General features: G+C 35.3%; 1 long non-coding RNA gene across 3 annotated transcripts in view; it reads left to right on the top strand.

Annotated features, from left to right (window-relative positions):
- The window catches only part of LOC102164036 (uncharacterized), a 279,677-nt gene that overhangs the window by 185,212 nt on the left and 75,206 nt on the right, over positions 1-19,259 (top strand). Inside the window, exon 3 of one of the 3 annotated variants that reach the window (XR_014823730.1) lies at positions 14,496-17,100. The exons of the other annotated variants lie outside the window; for them this stretch is intronic. This is a non-coding gene — a long non-coding RNA (uncharacterized LOC102164036). Of the gene's footprint in view, positions 1-14,495; positions 17,101-19,259 lie in introns of those variants that run through there. 3 annotated transcript variants of the gene reach the window in all.

The raw sequence follows: 19,259 nt of genomic DNA, 5'->3' as shown, positions 1-19,259 counted from the left end.
GTACTGTTCCCAAAGACTGGAAGCCTTTTGAAGCAAACAGGAAGGAGCAACGCTCATCTTCCATTTCCATCTTTGCAGTCTTCCTCTAGTGCTCTTTCTTGGCACAAGCTATAGGAAGGCTATAAGCAAAGTATAAATGTGGATCATAGAGGTCCAGCTTCAGCCCCAGAAATAGGGTACAGAATAATAGTTGAAAGTTGAAAGACAACTTGATTGTTGGCACACACTGTAAGCCACTACATGAAAATAATCCTGTGGACATTGTTTTTCATTATGATTTTAGTTTGGGTTTTTTTTTTTTTTTTTTTTTTTTTTTTTTTTTGTAATGTTTGCTTTTTTGATTAAGCTTTTCCATTCTGTCATGGTAAAAAAGTAACCTCTTCATGTTAATTGTTTTTGATCATTTACAATCATACAACACTTTTCTTGATACTTGCAATTTTTTTAATGATTTTTATTTTTTCCATCATTTATTGGTTCACAGTGTTCTGTCAGTTTTCTACTGTACCGCAAGGTGACTCAGTCACACATACATATATACATTCTTTTTCTCCCATTAGCATGCTCCATCATAAGTGACTGGATAGATACTTGTAATTTTATACATGCTCTTTGTTCTTTGATTGGCTTTGTCTTTATTGCCATGCAAAATTCTCCTGTATTCATGTCAATTTTTATCCCTTATTTTATCAGTCTCTACTTTAATGAAAACATGTTTCACCAGAAATCTGGATACTAATGGTACTAAAATTCTTTTGTTATTCACTAGAGACAGAGTTTTCTCTTTCTAATTAGAGTTTTTAATACATGTAAGAGAAATACACATTGTATTTCTAAAAATGAAGTGAGATGAGAAAGTTCTTGATACCATACATGTTGATAGGTTTAAACTAGGAAGGAATCTGAATCCTCCCAATTTTATATAACAATAACTATTTACTTACTTTTATTGGCAATAAATATACCACAGATTTAAGCTCCTTCCTTGTCTTTTGATCCCCATGTTTTGTCTCAACACTGGAACAACTTAAGTTATAAAAAGAAGTGGAAAAAGGTTCAAAGTCTTTCATAAGATAGCTATAAACTATAATGAAAGGCATGCATATCCATATTTAGTATAAAACTATTTTTAGTCTTATATTTTACTTTGTGCCACAAATGGGAATTATTATTTGCCCACATATTAGTGAAAAAGTAACCACAAATATATATGATGACACCTATTAAAATAGTGTATAATTAACTAAAAACATATTAAAATTGTAATTCCTAAATAATTTAATTGAGACTCATCATAATAGGCCAATAAAACTCTTTTCTAATGATAATGAAAATGAAATGCAGAAATTATAGTTAAGGGAAAAAACAACAGGTGGATATTTGGTATCCTGTGATTTAATACTCAGCTCACTGATAATGATATACCTAACATTATTTTGAAGAAACTGAAGGTGATCTCTGCATTCATAAGATTTTTAAGTGATGGTCATATTGTAGTTTTCTTTAGTATAACCAGAATCAGTAAGGTAAAGCATGCGATACAGTATTTGTCCAATTAATAGATCTCCGGTGGTTAAGTAGCGTGTACTAACAGTTGAAAAGATTAAAAATTCAAAAATGCAGTGATTATTTTCTTCTACATACTGTGAAATAATATTTAGTAATTTCTTTGTTCTAATCAATGAATTGTTTTGCGTTATGTACTGTATGTTGAATGTGTTTATAAAATGAAATTTCCATTCCTACTAAAAGACATTCATGATCACCAGTATAAAGGGCAATACAAATAGGGGAGGAAAAGTATCCATTCCCGAATTCATCAGCATAATTAGCAACCTTTTTAGAATGTCTCTACCAGGTGGACTGGGATGAATTTATCTCATTGGTCTTGAGGTAGTGTTACCTAGGATGAGTGATCCCAATTGCCACTGATCCATGCCCATTAGAAAGTCAACATAGTAAAATTGCAAGTCTCCAATATTTCCTGAATATAGTATTTCTCTGTTTCTTAAGTAGAGGAAATGTCCTAGGAATTTAAAAGCAAGCAGAAAATTGTGAGTAAATAAAGGTAAAAACATTTAGATTCTGTATCAATTTAATATACCTATTTAGTTTGATAGGAGGGAAAAATATGTAATTAATAAAATTGTCAGAATGCATTTTACGTTCTTTATGGCTTAGACCATAAAGGAAAAAGCATTAAGGTTTCTTTTGTATCTTAAAGCGAAGCCATAATTTATAGAGAACATTTATAGTAGTTAAATATGTTTTCTGTTTAAGAACATAGTCTTACTCTAACCCAGCCACAGGATTAAGCCAAGGAAATATGTTCAATTACCCAGACCTTTTTAAAGGTGTCTTAAAATTCCTGATTGTAGTCAACTTTGCTCTATAAGAGTAGTGAGGGTTTTTTTATGTTTACAAACATTTCTCCAGACATCAGTTCACTTAATACTATTTTATAAAACCCTATACAAGACACTATTAGGGATGAAATCTTTCAAATAATGATCATACATAAAAAAGTATTCCATATACACTGTTATTCCTCTCTTCTGGATATTGAACTATCACTATCACACTGTGAAATAAATGGGTTCCTGCCTCCTCCCGTGCCTGTTTCGGTGACTTTATTTAGTCAAGTAATCATATGAAATCCAACATGATTTTCTGTGTGGGAGACAGAAAAGCAGAGCAAGGAAATGAGATATGGTAAGGCAGGAAAAGAATAAGAGGGAAGAAACACAACTAAAGCATGGAGTCATTTAGTGAGAAGGAGTATGTCCAATCCACAAGAACGTTTATGAAATAAACAGAGACATCCCAGCCTTCTCAGTGTGAGAGGTTATTATCTGTATTGATTTTAGTTTACAAGTTCCCCAGTTCTTTCTCTCTCTTTCTCATTTAAGAAGATAACATAAAATCCATAAATAATATGCATCCAGAGAATCAGTTTCACTAGAAGGATCCAGAGAACTGTAGCACATTAATCTTGCCCCTGTGCATTGGACCACTCAAAGGATAAATTTTAGAGTGGCCTCTTAAAGGTCTAAAGAAATCAGGCTCATGTTTCTGCCCTTATTGCCCCCCCATCATATTTAGTGATGGTAACAGAAACCTAGAATGCTCGTATACACAATTACACATATGTGTGCTGAAGCAGGCACACGTAGACACATATGTGAGTAGACACATAAATGCTGCTTGAATTTGTGGGCAGATTAAATAGTCACAAAATTAATAGTAAAAATGTAGTCACTACCACTCTCTTTGGTTTGAGCCATTACATTCTGGCTGCCAGTTTCATTGTCAGTATGTCTCTTGTGACATCTGCTTCTATTAATACTACTCTTTGAGGCATGACCATCAGTGGGGAAGACTCTAGATATATCATGCACAAACAGCATAGAGACACAGATAACCAGAGGAAGGCATGCGTTTCATGGCATAAGTCCTTTCAGGTTCAATAAGCAAAAAACAAAAGCTTCTTCCTAACTCTGCAACAGCGCAAATCACCAACAACCTTCAAGTATTCCCTTAGCTTACAAAAATAAAATACACAAAAAGAGAAGCAACACGGAATGTAAAGCCAACTGTTTTCTGGGAAGAATATATGTCTTAAAGACAGAATGTGGAGGACCAAAATCAGAAGGCCTGAACTCACTCAATCCCTCACTCACTCACTGAGCCAGATGCCACTGGATTAGTCAGTTCAGGTGGCCCTACCAAAATACCGCAGACTGGGTGGCTTAAACAATAGAAGTTTATTTTCTCACAATTCTGGAGCATGGAAGTTTAAGTTCAAGGTGCCAAAAGGGTTGGTTTCTGGCCAGACAACCTTTTCATTGTGTTCTCAGGTGGGGTAACAACATATGAATTTAGGGGTACATAATTCAGTCTGTAATAGCCATCAAGGAGCTTTAAAAAGTGCATGAGTTTTCACGTTGGCATGCCCAGTTAGAGTACTAACTCTCTGCACTTACTGTTGCTGTTGACCTTGGATGATATATTGCACTCTTCAGTACTCAGGGTCTCACCAGTTAAAATGAGTATTAGAGCAGTAATTTCCTCATATTGTTTTTGTGAAAGTTTAAAACACAGCTCATGTTAGGTGCATGGTGCAGAGCTGCGTACATGAAAAATAATCTATAAATGGTACTTGTAAATATTTAATCTAGATGAAATATATAAAGGGAACAAGTTATGATGAGACTTTGTGCAATTATTTCTTTCCTTTGTCACCTGGAAAAAAACTTTGTTTTGTACCTTTTTTTCTTGTCATTAAGGATGATGAAAACACTTGCTCTTCATATGTCACGATTGTGGTATCAAAAAAAGGAAATAATGCCTATGTAGGGTTCTAAGTTTTAGAGATAGGAATCCTATTGAAAATATGCACTTTGCTGTTAATAAACAGTAGCATACATATTAGTTTAAAAGTAATTTATTTACAATTAAAATTTTATAGCTGGAAAATATAATAGATAACATGCTTGTGGCTTCTGGATCATTCTTATATTGTGTGTGATTTTGTTTTGTTTTACTGTCTTTTTGAATTGTATTTCATTTTGATTTAACCTGAAAGCATTCTCCAAAGGATGGAAAAAAAGACGAAATATTTTGAATGACATTTATCTAAGCTCTTTCTTACTTGGCTAGGTTGTTGCTTGGAGCCATGGAACACTGGATTTCTGTGTTGGAAAGAGGAAGCTGAAGGGAAATCCTTGCCATTTTCCTGTTCTCCCTCTATTTTTAAATGAGTGAAAAATGTAGCAAAAATGAATTTAGGGGAAACACAGTAATCATCAGCCACTTTTTACTTATAGGTTCACCTATAGGAAATTGTCCGTCAGTCATTCTCTTTATCAGATTAGCAGTGCATGATATAACATATTTTAAAGATTTTTTTAATAAGAATGAAAATGAATGTATATTTACTAAACTAAAAGAAAGTAGATTGATGCAAAATATTTTAAAAAATCAATTCAGGTGCATTTAAATAGACCTTTTTAGAGGGGTTATAAATTCAAATACTGAGCTAAAAGTCCAGAAATTACTCTTCTGCTAAAAAAAGTCATTGAAATACCAGATTTTATCTTATTTTGGCTTTTAAAACTAGGTTACATGTGAAGTTTTAGGTTAAACTAATTTTAGCTTTATAATCACAAAGGTTGGACCATCACACTTAAGCCACTTTTTTATGCTTGGTTTGTTCAAAATTGATAGAACATTTTTATTAAAGAACTTTTTTCTATTTTTGTCTTTGGATTTTGTGGGAACATTAAAAATGTTAAATCAATAACATCAGTAGTTAATAGAAACAGATCAAAACAAAAAATATATAGAAGTTGCATTTTTAAAAGTTACAAAATTACTTAAAAGGTCAGTACCCAGAAGCCCTCTACACGTGTGAGCCATGCTCAGAGGTCACAACTTGTTTTTCCATGTCTAAGTTCTTCTAAAAATATGCAATTATTTTAAATCACAGTTTACGTTATTGAGATGAGAGAGTTAGTGATTTGCCAATGAAAAAAAGGGAACCCACTAATCAGTATTTCTATTGAGTAGTATCTATTTTTTACTAAGCAAATACAGGGTAATTCTAGTTATTTAAGATATGTATTTTAGTTATTAAAAATACTTGGAAATACTTTATATGAAATCTTCTCTAGTCTGTATTTCACTTTCATTTGTCTAAAAATAATAATAGCAGAGACATCTATGTGAGATGTTCCACAGCTTTCATTTCATTGGCTAGAGAAAGATATTAAGAAGACCCATGAAGATTGTGCATGTATGATGTGGTTATTAAGTTCTTGACTTTCCCAGATGCTGGTATATTATAATTGTAGTTTATTTCTTCTGTAGTTAATAATTGTGGTTTATTCTTTCTGATGGCCACCTTCCCGTTTGGCAACCACAAGTCTATTCTCAAAGTCCATGATGTTCTTTTCTGTGGAAAGTTTCTTTGTGCCATATATTAGATTCCAGATATAAGTTATATCATATGTTATTTGTCTTTCTCTTTCTGACTTACTTCACTCAGAATGAGAATCTCTAGTTCCATCCATGTTGCTGCTAATCCTAGCCACAGCAATCAGACAAACAAAAGAAATAAAAGGCATCCAAATAGGAAGAGAAGAGGTAAAACTGTCACTGTATGCAGATGACATGATACTATATATAGAAAACCCTAAGGACTCAACCAAAAAATTTCTTGAACTGATCAACAAATTCAGCAAAGTAGCAGGATATAAGTTTAACATTCAGAAATCAGTCACCTTTCTATATACTAACAACGAAATATTAGAAAAGGAATACGGAAACACAATACCTTTTAAAATTGCACCTCAAGGAGTTCCTGTTGTGGCACAGTGGTTAATGAACCTGACTAGGAACCATGAGGTTACAGGTTCGATCCCTGACCTTGCTCAGTGGGTTAAGGATTAGGCGTTGCTGTGAGTTGTGGCAACATGGGACAAGGTGCAGATCCCATGTTGCTGTGCTTCTGGTGTAGACCGGCGGCTACAGCTCTGATTCGACCCCTAGCCTGGAAACCTCCATATGCTGCGGGAGTGGCCCTAGAAAATGCAAAAGGACAAATAAATAAATAAATAAAATAAAATTGCACCTCAAAAAATCAAATACCTGGGAATACACCTGACCAAGGAGGTAAAGGACTTATATACCAAGAACTATAAAACATTCATCAAGGAAATTAAAGAAGATGTAAATAAATGGAAAGACATTCCATGCTCCTGGGTTGGAAAAATTAATATTGTAAAAATGGCCATACTACCCAAAGCCATCTACAGATTCAGTGCAATCCCTATTAAATTACCCATGACATTTTTCACAGAACTAGAACAAACAGTCCAAAAATTTATATGGAACCACAAAAGACCCAGAATTGCCAAAGCAATCCTGAGAAACAAAAACCAAGCAGGAGGCATCTCTCTCCCAGACTTCAGGCAATATTACAAAGCCACAGTCATCGAGACAGTGTGGTACTGTTACCAAAACAGACATACAGACCAATGGAACAAAATAGGGAACCCAGAAATAAGCCCAGATACCTTTGGTCAATTAATCTTTGACAAAGGAGGCAAGAATATAAAATGGGAAAAAGACAGTCTTTTCAGCAGGTATTGCTGGGAAACCTGGACAGCTGCATGCACATCAATGAAACTAGAATACACCCTCATACCATGCACTAAAATAAACTCAAAAAGACTGAAAGACTTAAATAAGAGACAAGATACCATCAAACTCCTACAAGAGAACATGGGCAAAACATTCTCTGACATCATCAACCTTACAAATGTTTTCTCAGGTCAGTCTCCCAAAGCAACAGAAGAAATAAGAGCAAAAATAAACCAATGGGTTTGTTTTTTAATTGTCTATGAGGATGATTTTTACAAGTGAAGAATTTAAGATTTCTTTTTCATATGGGTTCCTATATTTTAATTTATTAACCTTTATTCACTGAGAGGTTTTGGAATAAAGCTTTATCTATTCACTGATTTAATATCTTCAGAAATTCTAAGCTGCATTATAACCTAAAGTATCTTATTTCTCTTTTTTTTCTCCTTTTTTTATATTATTTTTCATCATGGTCTAGTCTTACTTTCCTTTTAAGTACTAAAGTCTTATAACTAAATATGGTGACCTTTATATTCTCAAAAGTATTATAACATTCTGAACAAGTGTAGGAAGAGCTTAATTTAATATCTTATGTTTTAATCAGTGCTTTAATTATAGTTGTAAATTGAAACGATGATTTATACTTTGATGGACACAATTCTCTTAAACTTTACAAGAACACAAAATATCAAATATGCACAGTTTTGTAACTCACAAATATAAATAAGATGATTTTTATTTTCTTAATGATTTACAAACTTAATTCTAAACCTTTCCACTGCTAGAACAGCCTTACTCATTCACAGAAAGCAGTTTCCATCTAACCTGGGATATAATAAGCAGAAATTTTGACTGTGTCTTAGACTGGAGCAGCTGACTCCCAGAGTTTTTTTTTTTCATATTACTCGATTGTCGTACAGAGACTTTTTTGAATAGGCTCAAGATCTTGAAAGAAAATTTTTCTTAAGACTTGAACTAGCTAAATCTTTTCCTTCTAACTAAAATTTGAATCTTCTAGGTTGAACACAGAATTGTATGCTTCATTATCTTGGCTTCTGAAATGTGTATTTTTCCTAACTCAAAAAACCTTGCATTTGCTCAAACTCATGGATATTTCAAACAATATCCAAATGAATTCTACATGTACCCATGGCCGTGTCTTGATGGCCATCATATCTGACACTTCCAAAGTTGGCCATGGTTTTTCACTCCATTGTATGCCTTCAGACTAAGCTTCCAAATGTTCTGTTCTTCCAAACTTTGCATCATTGGCCAGGTCCCTCACAAGCTGGACTAGTTTCCAGTCTCCTTTTAAAAACCTGGATCCTGTCCTTGTTAACCTTAACTTTGGTAGTGTTCTTCATCCAAATTGGTTGCAAAACTAGGACCTAGAATTCTGTCATATGCTTGCAGTGTTCTCAATGCCTAATGACACATGATAGCTTAAGACCATTCTCCCAATGGAGATATAAGCATCTGCACAAATTAAGTCCAAAAGCAGCCCCTCCCTTGCAGACTATAATTTTTAATGAATGGTTATCCTATAGTTGGATGACTCCTCTTAGACTTGAGTGCACTCAGTTCTTCCCTTTTAATCATTGATTATGGCCAGTAAATTGTACGGCAAACCTAGGAGCTAGCCCCATCTGAGAAAAGACATACGTAGAAACTTTGAATACTATTTAAACTCAAAAATACTGTGTTTTGTTGTATTTGTTATTGATAACTTTTCTTAAGTATCTGTCTTAATCTTTAACCTAGAACTCAGAAAAAAATGCAGAATAGATGATTTGCCTCTTCATTTTTAAATATTATTGGATTTTCTTCTATTTTCCTACTCGAACACTTTTTCTAAAACAAGTGCCTTGTTATTGCATTTTAAATATGCATTATATTATGCAAAAACACTGCATTAGAAATATTTAAAAACAGCCAGAAAGTCTCTAATGTCTTCACTGAAAAAAATAATTGATTAAACCTATATGAAAGGTAATAGAAAGATCTTGTTTTCACATTGTTGTGAAGAATCCTACCTGGACGAGTTCCCATCATGGCTCAGTGGAAATGAGTCTGACTAGTATCCATGAGGATGCAGGTTCAATCCCTGGCCGCACTCAGTGGGTTAAATATCCAACATTGCTGTGAGCTGTGGTCTAGGTCACAGACGAGGCTTGGATCCCACATTGCTGTGGTCATGGCATAGGCTGGTGGCTACAGCTCTGATTCAACCCCTACCTAGCCTGGGAACCTCCATGATGAGGCCCTAAAAAGACCAAAAAAAAAGGGGGAGAATCCTATCTGGAAAATATTCAGAACATTGTGTCACATGAAAATAAGTTATAACTCAAAGTCTAGGGCACAATAACCAATTCATGCTCTATCCTAGCAGAAATAGAGGTGACCCATTTTAAGACTAGAGAAAGATCAATTAAGTTTCATGAGATCATTAGAAATACAGAACAAAGAAAAGAGTAATTGTGCTTTGTTTGTATTCAATATCTGAGTTAGGACTTCCTGACTAAAATTTAAATAAAAGTTGTTTGATTGAGAATATATAATTTGAGGAGTAAGAAGGATGTAAGGAGAAGAGGTAAGAAGGAATCTTTGAAAAAGCCTGTTTTGCTAGCCAAGACTACATTGCCATCTGCTGTGTGAAGATCCTTCCTTCATCAGGGGAAATAGTGAGCTTAATGACTGTCCCTGAGGTAGCAGGATACATCTATACCTAGGCCATTCTCAAGAACCTATTTAAGTGTGTTACATCAGTGAGAAGCAATAAAATCATATGAAGTTCTTTTAATTTTTATATCTTATTCTAGATTATAAGAAATTTTGCATGTTTGCTACTTATAAGGGTTTTGATTAGAGAAATAAAAGATACTGATTATCAGTGCTCTGGAAAAGAAAATATATGACGTTATTGGATGAAATTCTCAATGTCAGTCATCTAAGGTATGAAGAAGTACAGCAGTTCAACAGGCCTGAGGCTAGAGAGTAACTAGAAAATGTCTTCAGTGCTTGGCTGTGAATGAATCTCTCTGGGGTGCTTCTTCAGAAATCAGGAGGAGGCAGAATTACTGAGGGAGGAAGGGCATCCTTACTGTTCACAGCTCTGAAAAATATAGTTATTTAAACAGCAAAAGGCTAAAGATTAGGGTAATGAATATCAGATAATCATCTTAAACATGAGATAAAAGAGAACTGTTATTTGACTCATTGGAATAGCATCTCTTAACCAACTGATGATACCATTCACTGACTCTTAAGAAGAGACTGTTTTTTTCAGGGCATGGCAAAGAGAAAAGTGTTTCCTTATACTTTTGACAAAAACAACCAATTATAAAAAAAGGATTTATGGGCCCTGTGTGATTTTGGAGGAGAAATCTTTGGGTAGTGAAGGTTCCATCAAGTCTGACACCAGAGGTTGACCGAAGAATAAGCACACAAGTAAAGCTTTCTCTTCTCCTTTTACCCTGCCACCAGGGAGTCCATCTCTCTCTCTCTTTCTCTCTCTCTCTCTCTCCCTCTCTCTCTTGCTCTCTGTCTCTCTGCATCTCTCTCCCTCTCTCTCCCTCCCCCCTTGCCTCTTTCTACCCCCACCTCTTCTCTTGATTCTGGAGAGCTACAGATAGATGTAAATATCTGGCCATTGTAAGAGAAACAGAAGAGAGAAAAATAGGAACTATGACAAAATAATGAGAAGAGCATTTGTAAAACCTTGTAAAATAAACTAAAGGCTAAATGAAGTATGTCTTTTGTATGTTTCTAGAAATTCTCTTCTCTATCAACCAAGCTACTGAGGGAGTTTTTCTCTCCCTGGTAAAATTTTACCAACATAAAATATGAGTTGTATATGTGATTCAGAGGAAAAGCCATGTTCTACTCTCCAAGAATTCCAGGGATTTTAGCAGGATGAGATATGCTCATGTTTGTATGGTGTTCACTAGGATTTTGGAGAGGGTTGCTCCCTCCAGAAGAACAGATGTGACGTACAAATGTAGGGAATATTGTGAGGTTGTAACTCCATACTCTGCCAACCGAAATAGCTTGTCTTTGGAACATGGTCCACTCCTGTGTAAACAGTGGAGAGAGAAATAAGAAATATTTTATCCCAATCTTCTACACCTCTTTACATGGGTTTAATTTAAATGGACACTTAAGTACAGGTTTCCACAAGTAAAATGTATGTGTCCTATTTTGTTTTATTTTTAATAAATATACAGTAAACAAAATAACATGTAACAGCATTTACTCCATAAACCAAATCTCCCACCTTTTCCTGAAGAAAGCATCAGTCATTATCTATGCAGTTTTCCTAACTGAATGGATGAATAGAAGTGTTTGCAAGGGGGGCTGGAGGAGGAGAAATAGAAAAAGGCTGGAAAAAGGTACACACTTTCTAAATATGACTAAGGATTGTGAAACTGCACTGCATTATATAATTGAAGTTTGCTAAGTAGATCTTAAATGTTCTCACCAAAAAAAAAAAAAAATTAAATTGATTAGACTCTACAAATGTCCCCATATAGAATTGGAGCTGAGGTGGGAAAGTATAATGTTTATTACTTTCTAAAACTCATATTTACTTTAGTCAGTTAATGCGAGTCAATTTACTCAATTAACGTTAATTAACAATTTATAAACTTATTTGGCAGGTTTCAATTTCATATTTATTGAATAGCTCTAATACTTAACTCCTGACTGAATTTAATATAGCTAATATATTACATATTCAGGGAGAGTATAATACTGAAAAAGTGACTGCTTTCATTTTTTTTCAGGAAAAATGTCCCATCTTTGAAAACATTTTAATAAATGAAACTACAAAGCCTTTTTAAAAACTTGACTTTCAAAATGAATTTTATTGTAATTATTTTTTTTCTTGCCATTTTTTAAAGTCGGAGAATACTGGCTGGGAGCTTGTTTAGATTCTTTTAGTCAAAATGATGAAGAAGTTGCAGTACACCAAACGACAGAGGCCAGTCAAGTGGATTTCACTAACATTTAATGTTTTCACATTTTTCTTGAATAAACTTCAGTTACACTGTAGAGAATTAATCTTTAATTCACAGCATACTGTCATCATTAGTCCAAATGTAGCCTTCTTTTACTTATTTATTGGTTAGCTTATTTATTTTTAGTTATATAAATGGCCCACACATGAACTTACTACCCACCGAAAAAATAAGAACATTGACAGTAACTTGACTGGGACACAAATTGAGGCTTTGGCAAAACATTCAACTCTAACAATTAATGTGCAGCAGTGCCGTGCCAGATTTATTTTTGTTAGTATGGAAACAGTAAAAGCAAGCAAGAATAATTTCAGATGGAGAGAGAATTCTCATAGGTAATTTATAAGCATTCTGATCATTCCTGGTATGTTGTAACAGATAGTCTACATTCTGGGCAGGAACACAAATGTTTCTAAGGAATCTTGCTTAAGAACAATGGACTATGGTCACAGCCTGTGACTTCCATCTGCTGCACAGAAAAACAACAATAAAAAAAGCAAAAAAAACTACTAGAGGAGTATTCAGTAGTTTTCAAGATGGTAGGAGAGATGTGACAAGTTTTTCTGAAACTTTTCCCTTTTCTGGGAGCAGGTTGAATCCATACCCCTTGTCTTCTCTGCAAAAGATTTTTTATAATTTGAATAATTACCACCACAATCTCCCAGCAGGTCTCTCTCTCTCTCTCTCTCACACACACACACACACACACACACACACACACACACGTGTATATTTTCAAACTTATGTGATGTTTTCGTGACCCTGCCATAGACCCTATTTTTTTTAGTAGTGCTGCTGTTACAGATAATGCCTTAATGTTACCAGATTTTTCTATTATATTCCCCTAGAATAATGAGATTTTTGTTGCAGCTTCTGGCACCAGCCATACAAAAAAAAAAAAAAAAAAAAAGTTTAATTTTAATTAGAAGTACAATATTAAAAATATAGAAAGTCTAAAAAGGTGTTAAAAGAAAAAAGAAAAATAACTCACCCTATACAGCAGCAGGAATGATGCTGTTATAACATCAGTCACCACATCTCACTCATCTTCTCAAAGCCTTCAGTGTTTTCTCAGGCAGTGAACTCTCTGTTCCAACAGTGGCTTAAAAGGGTATCTCTAACCTCATCTCATATTACTCACTGGCCCCCTGACTATACCAACCTCACTAGCCTCCTGGCTGTTCTACAGTTTTTTAGGTGGAACCTCACTGCAGAGCTTCTATACTTGCTGTTCCCCCACTTGATGCATTTGCATTTCAGGACCTTTGTAAGTGTTGCTGGCTTTGCCCTGTTAGACTCTGCTTCAGGTTAGCTAGTTGCCTTTCTCACTCTGTCACCTTCTTTACCAGTGTGCAAAATGTCACTGTGTCTAGAAGGTCACAGCCACTGCTCTGTGTAAAATCAGTCCTATCCTTATTTCCCACATACGCAAATTCACTTTGTATTGTCTTTGTTTACTCTAATTTTCTTCTGAAAATGCATCCCCCTTAACTTAAAACATAATTTACTTAGTTATTTTGTTTGCTTTCTGTCTCCTTCCAACTGAGTGTGAATAGTCAGGACTTGGTGCACCCCCAGTGCGTAGAGGAGTCCCACCACGTAGTTGCTCAATAAATATGCAGTGAACACTCTTTTCATTGTGTTTTTTAGCACTGACTTCTGGGTTTTTTCCCCCCATGTGCACTGTTATTTCTGGCCTTTCAGAAAATTATGTGGTATCCGGCTCTTCGTGAGCTATCCCAGCCCTCCTCTCTGTGCCAGACAAGCGGAGAAGTCAGGTTTGACAAGCCTTTAGCCATTCTGTAGGAGGAATTTTGAAATGCCTAAGGTCTTTGTGCCTGAGGACACGTTGCCTAGCTCACCTGTTCCCAAAATTTAGCAGCATTGTGAGGCAAAGATTCCTTAAGTGATGCCACTGTTACCCCACCTCCCACCCCCTGCCAAAGCTAAGGTGCAAAGTCTTCTGCCTGTCCAGTTCCTGGCCCTTGGCATCTAAAATGTACAAAGTTCCTCTTCTCCTGGATTTCTTGCCTATAAGAGAAGCCTGGCCATTGTCCCCCTGCTTGGTTGGGCTACACGCTCTATGCAGTGTCTTTCCTAACCTAACTTGATATGTGAGAGCACATAAACAAATTTAGAAGGCCCCTGCTTGGCTGTGCATCCCAAACACAGTCTTTTACTTCTCCTGTCCCAAAGACCCACCTCTTGTAACCTCTTTTTCTCTAAGATCAGTGCTTTGATCATTTTGGAATATGTTATGTTGTTAACATGATAAAAATTGAAAGGAAGAGAAAAAACCTGTGATTTTGATAGAATTTAATTTTTCATCTATTACAGGTAAATCCCTGCTAGAAATCTGTGGGTGTGATTTGGAAAGATAGGACTGTCTGGGACTCAAGTCGGGATGGTGAGAGAGATTGTAGATATCTCCAAGAAGCCAGAGGATAGAGGTGGCATTAAAGAGACAGCAGTGTTTTCACCAGAGGGAAGCAAACAGCTGCCAAAAGGAGGATTATCACAGCTGGCCTAATCTCTTTTCTCCTTTCTTCTCTCTTGCATCTCCTGGAATTGTGTTACTACAAAGCTGTGCTGACATCATGTCTAACGAGTGGGAAGAGGACTCATGCTTTATCATGTCTTGGAATGATGTACAAACTTTTGTGATAAAGCCCTATATTAGCCTAGTCTGTCTGAAAATAGAGGGTACTTTCTCTCTTTGACACAAAAGTTTTCAATCATTTAGGGTAAATTCTCCCTCCATAGCCAGTGATTTTTCCCATTAAAAAATTGGAAAGAATGTAAAATTTTCCACATCATGCATAAGTGTTACCTTTCCTTTTGAGTAGTTACTTAAAGATTATGTGGATTAGATACATAAAAACTGCTAACTTTTTTGTCCCAACTCTTAAGATAGATACATAGAATAAATTTAGGAAGATAATTAATAAATTCAAAAGCTGCTTTATATTGATTCTTTCTTCAAAATATGAGTCACATGAGCATATAATGTTAAATGGACCAAATTGTTTAATGATCCTTTCAGCACACACTTGTGTAATTCACATTTGCTTCTATAGCTCTTTGTGGTTTACGTGGTATACAGATTCTTAATCACTTCATTACATCATCATCATTCAAGATAATGAGGTTTTGACATATCTAAAAGGAGGGAAATATAATGAAGAAGGCATATACACAAGTCAAATTACATTTAAGATGTTTTCCTACTTATCACTACAATTAAAGGTGTAATTTAATATGGATTTTTGATTAAAAACAGATGGTTCACATCTGTTCTCGAAATGGTGAAAAAAGCGTTTTAACTGAAGAGTTAAATATAGTTTGAATTTGTCTTCATAGTAGGTCCGGATACCTATACACTAAAAGAATAACTAGTATAAAGATAAATAGATTTTTACAGCAGTATCCTCATTGGAATCCTCCTATGTTGCAAGATATTTCAGAGGTCAGGTGAGTGAACCTTGAGGCAATTGTCCAAGGTTCACAGAATGAACCCAAGCCAAGGTCCAAAAAACAATATGAGAAACTTGAGGAGAAGATGATATGGCCAAATAATAGATTTTTAGCTAGATTTTGGGGAGTGAGGTTCTTTGTGAGAGACAGAGTCTCAGGTGAACTTTATGATTTCTTCCTTCTGGTATTCACATCATTAGGTTATCACCCCACCCCACCCCCTTGAATGTGGCAGGCCGATGACAGGCTTCCATTCAATAGGAAACCATGGCAAAGGTGACAGGATGCATGTGATCACACATACATAGTTACGTTGTATTAACACTGTAACACCCATATTGAGAAGAAACTCTTTCTCCTTTGTTGACCTAGAGAAGCAAGCTGCCATATTATGTGCTGCCATATTGAAAAGCCAAGATGCTGAGGATAACCTCTAGCTAAAAAACCAGCAAGAAAATGGGAACCTCAGTCCAGTAGCCTGCAAAGAACTGAATTATGCCAACAACACAGGAATTGAGAAGTAGATTTCTCCTTGTTGAGACCTCATATGAGATGAAACCTTGGCCAGCACTTTAATTGCAAATTTAAGATCCTGAAACAGAGGATCCTCAAGCTCAGACTCTGGACCTGCAGAGTGTGAGATAATAAACGGGTGTTATTTTAAGCTTCTAAACTTGTGGCAAAATTAATTCATAGCAGTACACTGCTAACACAACCATTTTCCAGTCCACATTTCATAAGATGTTCCTTGTCATCATATGACAGGGAAAGGGAGGCAAATCACTCAAGCTTGGCAGTAATGTTGCAGGAGACAGATGTAGACTTATCAGAGTGGTTCAGGGCCACACAGAGATGGCCAGCTCTGGACCCTCAGGAATGACAACAAATAATTTGTTCAGCAGTTGGGTAGTATTGTTAAAACTTCCATATGAACCAGTGAAAATATAAGTTACTAAGCTTAATAGGGTGGTATTTTGGAGGAAATAATGATTTTTCCTCATTGGTTCAACTTAATAGTGAAGTGAGGTGGTAATAAAATGAAATAGCTGGTGAGGATACATGGGAAGAATCCTTATTCTCTGTAGAGACTATATGAATGCAACATCCAAGATATTTGCAACATACTAAGATATTTTAGGAGGGTAAAGAGCACTGTTCTTGCAGCCAAGAGGCCACATGAGTTTTGGAAGACACTGCCTTGAAACATACGTGGGCACATGACCAGGAATATATTCCAAAGTATGATTAATGTCAGATTACTAGATTGAAGGCAAGAGACAGCTATGACAATTTTCACAGTGAAAATTTTTATTTTGAAGTTTATAAAATGTACAGTATAATGACTAAACATTCTATCTGCAGAACATTTATTTTCTAATTTGTAGAGTCAATTGTAAGTATGCTTTCTTAGATTATGCTATTATAGTTTTTCAGTCAGAGTAAGAATAAAGAAGTAATTGTATGAAAATAAGATATCCATATTGCCTTTTTAATTTACTAAGTTTCGATGAGTTTAAGCCGTTTCTAATGGAAATACTTTGTTTGTTATGTGCAATACATCATTTTATTCTTGTCAATTTATTTTCACCTTCTCCTTATTCCCTTATTGAGAATACCTACTAGATAATGGATTGGTATACACATTATCATCAGTGTAATTTTACATCTCTTTGCAGGTAAGCATTAAAGAGTTTTCCTCTACAGTGACAGATAGCCACAAGTTAGATGATTGTATATTATTATATAGGAGTACACTGTGATGGAATTTAGATAGATAAAATGACCAAGAATTTTGTTGAGAAGACAAGAAAAATGAAAATTGAATTTTAAAAATCAAAATTGTATATCATCATGGCATTATTGATCAAAGTAAACTTTTCAAAACATCATTCAACACAATTGGTCAAACTACACTTCAGGAAAGAAGAAAAGTCCTGCAGAGATCACAGATGACAGCCCAGTGCACAAATTCCTAATCAAATCATCGCCATCTGCATAACTTGTGATCAAATCTGCTTTGGCATCTGGCTTGATATCTCCTCAAGGATATGAGTCTTAATGCACAGAAACCTTAAATGGATAGAAATAACGTGTTTAAAGATGAAAAAGAATGATCTCACCCACAGAGAAAGAGTTAAGAGCTTATGTTTGTTATTATTGTAAACCCTTCTTACATGTGTTTGTGACTGTTGCTCAAGGGTTTACTGACTTCACACAGGGCAGAGATGACCTGCATTCTGACCCCTCTGCATTAACCAGTCTGCTAATAATTATTAATTAACTGACTCTCTTGCTAAATACTGACCAAAATATACAAGAAGAAACCTTGAGAACAAGGAATCATCTATTTATCAGGACTTCCGCAGGTTACACCCTGGTTCCTTTCCTACTTCTTTCCAGAACACTTCTAATTTATGGATTACAAAGTTCATTATGTTTGTTTTTTTCCTTTCCTTTCCTTTCCTTTCCTTTCCTTTCCTTTCCTTTCCTTTCCTTTCCTTTCCTCTCCTCTCCTTTCCTTTCCTTTCCTCTCTTCTCCTCTCCTCTCTTCTCCTCTCCTCTCTTCCCCTCCCCTCCCCTCTCCTCCTCTCCTCCCCTTCTCTCTCTCCTCCCCTCCCTTTCCTTTCTTTTCCCTTTTCTTTCCTATTTCTTTCCTTTCCTTTCCTTTGTTATTTCTTTTCTTTCTTTTTTAATTCTTATACCTGAATCATGTAAGTAGGCTGAAATGCATGCACTGTGAGTAGTAAAATAGATCTATCTTTAGAAATGACGTTGAAGCTCATTTTGACATGAATAGAACCAGAAATTCAGATACTCTTAAACCTTATATGTTATTTAATCCTTTGAAATATGTAGTGGAGCCAACTTAAATATACCTTATAAAAACCAAAAACAGAAATACAGCGGAACCTAGGAAGAAACTGGAATCAAGCACTGTAAAGTCTTTGACCTTTTTCCTTCCTCCATATTGCCTTATTTGTCCCTCTTTATTTATTTTCCCTTCTAGAAATTTCTTTGCTTCTCTAAACCACATGGCAAAATATGCCTGTCTGTATGGTTTCTGAGCTAATGTATTATAATTCTAGCTTTATGAACTGGCTGATTGGCCCTAATTGCAAATTCATGGCGATTAATAGGATGATGAACACACTTGCAAAGGTGTCCATTGCTGATCTAATTAGAGGCGGCCAAGAATATGAACCATGGTGGACTATAATGGCTCAGAGCAAATTTCCAGGAAAACCGTAATGTCATCTTGGAATCGTATATGAATCCAGAAATATCATTTCAATATCAAGATTTTTAAACTTTGAGCACTTAAATCACTGCATCCCTTATTTTGAACTTGGTGATGAGTGCTGTATATCCAGGAAAGGAATCTGACCTTTGACATCTTCATTTCCACATTCACAAATGAGACAAGTGAGAGGCAACTACTAATGAAAGTTTTATGCAAGCTGAAATTACTGGATAAAATTAGCAATGAAATCCCTCGCCTCCATTATCTTTTCATTTCATACAACTACACATTTTTATAGAAGAATTCCTAAAGAGGGATTTACATAAAAAACTGCATAAATAAATGGATGGTGTGGAAAAAGGGCCATGTAATGATCTAGATGTATT

The sequence above is a fragment of the Sus scrofa genome, chromosome 13, assembly GCF_054392235.1.
Source record: "Sus scrofa isolate SSC_HxYL_T2T_F1_AM1 chromosome 13, Sscrofa_HxYL_maternal_Yorkshire_Landrace_v2.0, whole genome shotgun sequence".
Taxonomy (NCBI): Eukaryota; Metazoa; Chordata; class Mammalia; order Artiodactyla; family Suidae; genus Sus; species Sus scrofa.
The sequence above is the reverse complement of the archived record's forward strand: the minus strand, read 5'-3'. Positions and strand labels throughout refer to the sequence as shown.